Source organism: Rhopilema esculentum, chromosome 19, assembly GCF_057945365.1.
Source record: "Rhopilema esculentum isolate cy_ngs chromosome 19, ASM5794536v1, whole genome shotgun sequence".
Classification (NCBI taxonomy): Eukaryota; Metazoa; Cnidaria; class Scyphozoa; order Rhizostomeae; family Rhizostomatidae; genus Rhopilema; species Rhopilema esculentum.
Genome location: NC_142833.1, coordinates 5,250,505 through 5,257,756, shown reverse-complemented (window position 1 = coordinate 5,257,756; position 7,252 = coordinate 5,250,505).

Sequence of the window (7,252 nt, the reverse complement as noted above, 5' to 3'; positions counted from 1 at the left end):
TAGTTAAGGTAAGTGAGCTTCTGCTAGATGCCCAGAGCATGTTAGGGCAACTGATAAATCATTACTGAATGTTTTATCTTCGACAAGATCAAATTACGAAATTTACAGCAATGCTGACATTTACAAGTAGATGTTTTGTTTCTGGCTCTGGGCATTTGGCTTTGTTTTAAGTTTTGATAAGAGAGTCTTTCCGATGGTTATACGCGAATTACAATACATGAACTTTATATCGAACTGACGAGGAAAATTCACATTTTGTGATCAAAGCAGGAATCTGGGATAGCCGCAAATAGACATTTTCACAAATCCCAAAATTCAATACTGCACATTTTGGAAATCAATACTGCACGTTTATAAATTAATACTGCACAAAGTGTGTAATATTGCACACTAAAATAGGCCCTGGAAAGAGCATTATCATTCAAGAAAGGAATATGCACAAATTACATAACTAAAAATAGGCAACATTGGAAAAATCCTCTTCCCCCTAAATTATCATCTAATTTGCATCATTCATTTATCATTATGACCGTAAACATGTCTGTGAACCCTCTCCCTCCATCTTTGATGAGGTAATATGTGAACGTTCCCATACCCAACTGCCAACGCATCGATAATCTTATCCAGATACAACCATTCTGAATGGAAAGAACATAGGATAGTACTCAGAAGTAAGAACCTTCTCAGCTATTCGATATCAGGCACTTGAAATAATTCGCATTAGTCATAATTGAAGAAACTAATTTGCGTTAGTCATAAAACATCTGCGTTAGTCTCCTTGCAAGATACGGGAGCATTTTGATGCAGCAATTGCTGATCAGCAAGCAGCATCCCAGCAAGTTAAAGAAAAACAAACAGCAGAAATGGAAAAAGCTGAAGAAATGTGAAGGAGACCAGTAGAAACAATTGAAGAAAGCAGGAAGAGAAAGGAAGGGGAGGTAAAAAATGTAAGTGAAAAGAAACATAACGTTCGGCAGAAAATCTTTCAAAATTATTCAAGATGGAATCGGAGTTAGCAGTTGACTCAATCCGGGCTGACTCACAATTGCGTTTGGAAACCAAGTTTAGACCCACTTTCCGTTTAGAATACAAAGTGAAGAGAGTTTACCCTGGGTGAACTCAACACAGGTTGAACCCGGGTAGCTTTTTGTAGTGTAACCGGGCTTTCGATTTGAAATCATTCCACTTGCTTACATTATTCAGCGTCGGACGAAGAGTTCAAGTGAATTTTGTCCCATTTTTCAGTGCTATTTTGAACATTATTTCTCTCTTTAACTCATATTGTAATTTTCTAGAGCTATTATCAGTCATTCTCACAGTTCAATTTTGTGTAGACACAACATGCTCAATGCATTCTAAACAACAAGTTACACCATTCCATCTTTTCCTCTCTTGGGTACAGATAAATTTTAGCTGTAGGTCAGCGCTGTGAGTTATTTTTCTCCGATTGCAGTAGCTGCCTAAAAAAATCACCATATCTTTGAAACGGGTTCAGATTTGTAAGGGTTATTAATTTCTATAGACTTAAAACTGAAGCAACGAAAATCGTAGCGAAATCAGTTTTGTTGATTTTCTTGACTACTTAGATAAAATATGACTCAAAATTATGGACGAAAATTTGCATAAAAAGAAGCATAACTAAAGAACTTTTGTGGGATTTTCAGAGTTTTTTTAATGTTCGCAACTTTTTAAAAATATAATTTTCGCGACTTTAGATCTGCAAATTTTTTTGATAAAAAAGCTTTTTTGCTTTGCTCTCCTTTTTTAATGAATGTTTAGCGAAGGGTTGGGAAGGGGGGAGTGTGAGAAGTGACGTCATTGGCAATATAATAGAGGGATTCATAGAGGTGGTGACACAGGGGGGCAGGGGGCCTAAAAATCTTTAAATTATAGGTCATATAATTTATGCATGACCCCGTCATTAATGTCAAATGTCCTGTCTACATTAAACCACCTGACTCGGCCCGGGCTGACTCGGCCCGGGCTGACTCGGCCCGGGCTGACTCGGCCCGGGCTGACTCGGCCCGGGCTGACTCGGCCCGGGCTGACTCGGCCCGGGCTGACTCGGCCCGGGCTGACTCGGCCCGGGCTGACTCGGCCCGGGCTGACTCGGCCCGGGCTGACTCGGCCCGGGCTGACTCGGCCCGGGCTGACTCGGCCCGGGCTGACTCGGCCCGGGCTGACTCGGCCCGGGCTGACTCGGCCCGGGCTGACTCGGCCCGGGCTGACTCGGCCCGGGCTGACTCGGCCCGGGCTGACTCGGCCCGGGCTGACTCGGCCCGGGCTGACTCGGCCCGGGCTGACTCGGCCCGGGCTGACTCGGCCCGGGCTGACTCGGCCCGGGCTGACTCGGCCCGGGCTGACTCGGCCCGGGCTGACTCGGCCCGGGCTGACTCGGCCCGGGCTGACTCGGCCCGGGCTGACTCGGCCCGGGCTGACTCGGCCCGGGCTGACTCGGCCCGGGCTGACTCGGCCCGGGCTGACTCGGCCCGGGCTGACTCGGCCCGGGCTGACTCGGCCCGGGCTGACTCGGCCCGGGCTGACTCGGCCCGGGCTGACTCGGCCCGGGCTGACTCGGCCCGGGCTGACTCGGCCCGGGCTGACTCGGCCCGGGCTGACTCGGCCCGGGCTGACTCGGCCCGGGCTGACTCGGCCCGGGCTGACTCGGCCCGGGCTGACTCGGCCCGGGCTGACTCGGCCCGGGCTGACTCGGCCCGGGCTGACTCGGCCCGGGCTGACTCGGCCCGGGCTGACTCGGCCCGGGCTGACTCGGCCCGGGCTGACTCGGCCCGGGCTGACTCGGCCCGGGCTGACTCGGCCCGGGCTGACTCGGCCCGGGCTGACTCGGCCCGGGCTGACTCGGCCCGGGCTGACTCGGCCCGGGCTGACTCGGCCCGGGCTGACTCGGCCCGGGCTGACTCGGCCCGGGCTGACTCGGCCCGGGCTGACTCGGCCCGGGCTGACTCGGCCCGGGCTGACTCGGCCCGGGCTGACTCGGCCCGGGCTGACTCGGCCCGGGCTGACTCGGCCCGGGCTGACTCGGCGGTTATATAATAATGTACTGTTAACGCGAAAGAGGGTTGTGCCCAGTTAACTTTTCTACTGCGCATGCGGAATAAGGTTGCCAATTGAAAAAGGCGCTATTTTTTCTGCATCTGTTTGCACAGCTTGTGCTTTCTATCAGACTTTAAGGTTACGGTGAACGTTTTCTGGACGAGACCATTTTTCGATTTCTCCACTTGCTAGAGCCGAACTTTTAAGGCACACAATTATAACCATGTTTGAAACCAGCAGAAGTTTTGAAAATGCAAAAATTTCCCTGTAGAGGGAAGTTTCCATAACTTCTTTATCAAAACTACTATGAGGTCTGAAAATCTCTTGACCTGTTAAGCAGATTATCGTTGCTTTGCGGTTGTGGTCGCATGTCTCATTTACAAAATCGCATGCCACATCCATGTTTCCAATGTATGACTGTGTTTTTTCAAACAGCCTTATTCATGTTAAAGCTTCAAGTGACTTGACCCGGATTTAACTTTGGTTTACGGGTGTACCTTGCAAGTGCGATCAGTAAAATCCCGTTTTCTACGGACTTACAACTCTTCTACATATAGGTACGAAAAAGCTATTTTGTACCCAAGGAATTAATCGAATGGCTAAAAAATTTGCACACGGCCAGGACAGATGTCGGGTTAGCAAAGTGTGTCTCAAATTTGTGTAGCAGGGAATCAGTTTTCTGCAAACTTTGTCATAATTTAATCAAACTAGTAATTATACTTGGGAAAATTAACGAATTAATAAACGACGTTTCGAGCATAGCCCGTTATCAAATTAGTATTCTTATGTCATAATTCATTCTTAAAACCCCATACAATGCACGACGGAATTAAGAATTATATTGCTAGCAAAACGGAAATTGGAAAATCAGAAATCGCTATTTGGAAAATCCGAAAATGCCGAAATTTAATGTATTTTCTTTTCGCAATTTGTTTTGGGAAGAAGATTCTCAGTCAAATTGACTGTATTTGAAACTCTGAAAGGGTGGCAAAATATTTAGGTGTAAAATGATGAAAAGTGGTTTGTAGATTTTGAAAGTTAGACTCAAGCTCAAAGCCTAAAGCCATTCTCTAGTTAGTGTGACATTATCTTCTAAGATTTTACAGAGAAAGCAACTCCTCTTTCCTGCGTAGGAGACGAGATTATTTTCGATCAAACACGCAATCTTCTGAAATTTAGCAAAATAAATGACTTCATTCTCATCAAACGGTTATTTATGAATTTTTGAAAGTTTTAAAGCATTTCTTTAAAAAAATAGAGAGGGGCTTTAGCTCCTACTGGCCTAGTATGATGCCCGTACAATTATGCGTAATTATGGTCAGGCATTGAACATGTGCTTATAAAACTATTGACTTTTCAGAAAGATATCTGACAACATCATTTGGAAAAATGGGTTCTAAAGGATCCTCCTGCCACCCGTTTGTGCAAATTGATAATTTTGCAGATTGATGGGCTCCTTCTGTATAAGAAAGACATGGTAAAAAGGACAAAGAATCTCTAAAGAAAAAACACAGATATTATTCAGTAACGAAAATTATTCAAGTTTGAGGAAAGATTGGAATACTTTAATAAGTTATTTTCAAAACATACGGCTTAATCTTCCATTAAAACTTGTAAGAGTTTCATATTTTCCAGGCTCCTTCTGTAGAATTCCAGGTTTGAGGTGCTTCTGCCAAGTTCCAAAGAAGGAGAAAAAAGGGGGGTGGGTACGGCTGGTCATTAGTCAGGGGATAAAAAGCCCCGTTTGTCACTAGACACAACTTTTGAATAAAGTTGGACAAAATTTCTTTTTAGTACAAAACGCAGGAGTTTTAGCGCTTCAAATACAAAATCGAGATGCATTTGAGTTCTTAGTTGAAATGCAAAATTAAATAGCCTGTCACAGGACGTTTAAAAAATTTCATCCTTTATCATTCCTAGAGCAGACTTAACTATTAAGGGATATTTGATGGTCCAAGGAAAGAGCCAGGGCCTATTTTAAGAAATTTTCAATACTGCACATTTTTAAGAAATTTTTAATACTGCACATTTATAATCATATTTTTTTATAGGAAATTTTTTTGTTGCAATCAGTGCAAACCCATGCAAACCCCAGGTATCTTGGCCATGCAAGTGTAGCGAGGAAATGGCCCGAATTTTGAACATGTGTATACGCCATGACGCAGAATTCACAAACAGACAGACGATAATATACACAATCAACAATAACATTTCAAAACAGCAACAAAACAAAAAATAGCTACAAAACCTGAATAGAAACATAGTTATTCATCTCTTGTAAACGGAGTTACTATCTCATGTTTTGTCTGGACAGTAAAACAAAAAAGTTTTATTATGCTCTTTATCTTTCTTTTAGTTACGTTAGACCCCGTTTACACTGTCCCGGGACAATTTTGTACCGTTACAGTTCGCAAGTGTTTACACTGTCGCGGTTCCAAATTGTTTCGTTTAGCCGTTCCGTTTTCACTGTCCCGTTCAAAAACGGAACCGTGACGGTACAAAATTCGTTCGCTTTCAAAGCAGGGTCCAAACTGTTCCGGATAGCAGAGCAAAATCGTCACGGTTCCACAGTGCTAGTGTAAACGGAAGGGCGAACCGCGACAGTTTTGTCACGGTTCCAAACTTGCACGGGACAGTGTAAACGGGGTCTTAAGTGAGCTTCTGCTAGATGCCCAGAGCATGTTAGGGCAACTGATAAATCATTACTGAATGTTTTATCTTCGACAAGATCAAATTACGAAATTTACAGTAATGCTGACATTTATAAGTAGATGTTTTGTTTCTGGCGCTGGGCATTTGGCTTTGTTTTAAGTTTTGATAAGAGAGTCTTTCCGATGGTTATACGCGAATTACAATACATGAACTTTATATCGAACTGACGAGGAAAATTCACATTTTGTGATCAAAGCAGGAATCTGGGATAGCCGCAAATAGACTTTTTCACAAATCCCAAAATTCAATACTGCACATTTTGGAAATCAATACTGTACGTTTTTAAATTAATACTGCACAAAGTGTGTAATACTGCACACTAAAATAGGCCCTGGAAAGAGCATTATCATTCAAGAAAGGAATATGCACAAATTACATAACAAAAAATAGGCAATGTTGGAAAAATCCTCTTCCCCCTAAATTATCATCTAATTTGCATCATTCATTTATCATTATGACCGTAAACATGTCTGTGAACCCCCTCCCTCCATCTTTGATTAGGTAATATGTGAACGTTCCCATACCCAAACCCATACCCATACCCAACGCATCGATAATCTTATCCAGATACAACCATTCTGAATGGAAAGAACATAGGGTAGTACAGTATTCTCTCGAATTTGCGGACACCGTCGGGGCCAGAGCAAGGTGTCCGCTATTTAGAAAGTTTTGCAATAAAAGTCCCAAAGTTGAAAATAGACCCTAGTTTTATATTTAAAAGGTGTAATCAGTGGTGGCGCCAGGGGAAGGCTAAGTGGGCTACAGCCCCTCCGTCGGAAGCACCTAGCCACTCAAATCGGAGAAAGCTTTAGGTTATTGTCGGAGCAATATTGACAAAATTACGTACGAAAACTGAATATTTTAGTCATTTTAGCCCCCGCTGTCGGAAGCTCCAGCCCCTCCGTCGGAAGATTTCTGGCGACACCTCTGGGTGTTGTCTGGGTAATAAGTGACTATCGGGTTGAACTTAGACACTAAAAAAAGCAAATATATCCAAATTGAGCGTAACACAACACTTTCGTGGACAAAAAAGTTAGTAAACTGGGCTGTAAAGAAGCTCGAAGATGTAAAAAGCCAACTAGATTGTCGTGTCAAAGTGTTCGAAATAAATATTTGAACAAATATTCATTCGTCCTATTTTTTTGTTCGCTGGCGCCTAAAATTTTAGTACTGTCCGCTAATTGGAAAGAAAAAAGCCAAAATGACTATTTTGTGCAAACAATATTGTCCGTTAATTAGAGTTTCCGCTAATTAAGTGTCCGCTTTTTATGAGACTTTGACCAGAAAAGTATCGAGGAAAAAAATTTGTCCGCTAATCAGAGGTGTCCGCCTTTTAGAGTGTCCGTTAATTCGAGCGAATACTGTACTCAGTTAATGTTTCAAAAGTGAGAGCCCTCTCAGCTATTCGATATCAGGCATTTGAAATAATTCGCATTAGTCATAAGCGAAGAAACTAATTTGCGTTAGTCATAAGTCTTGATTAATC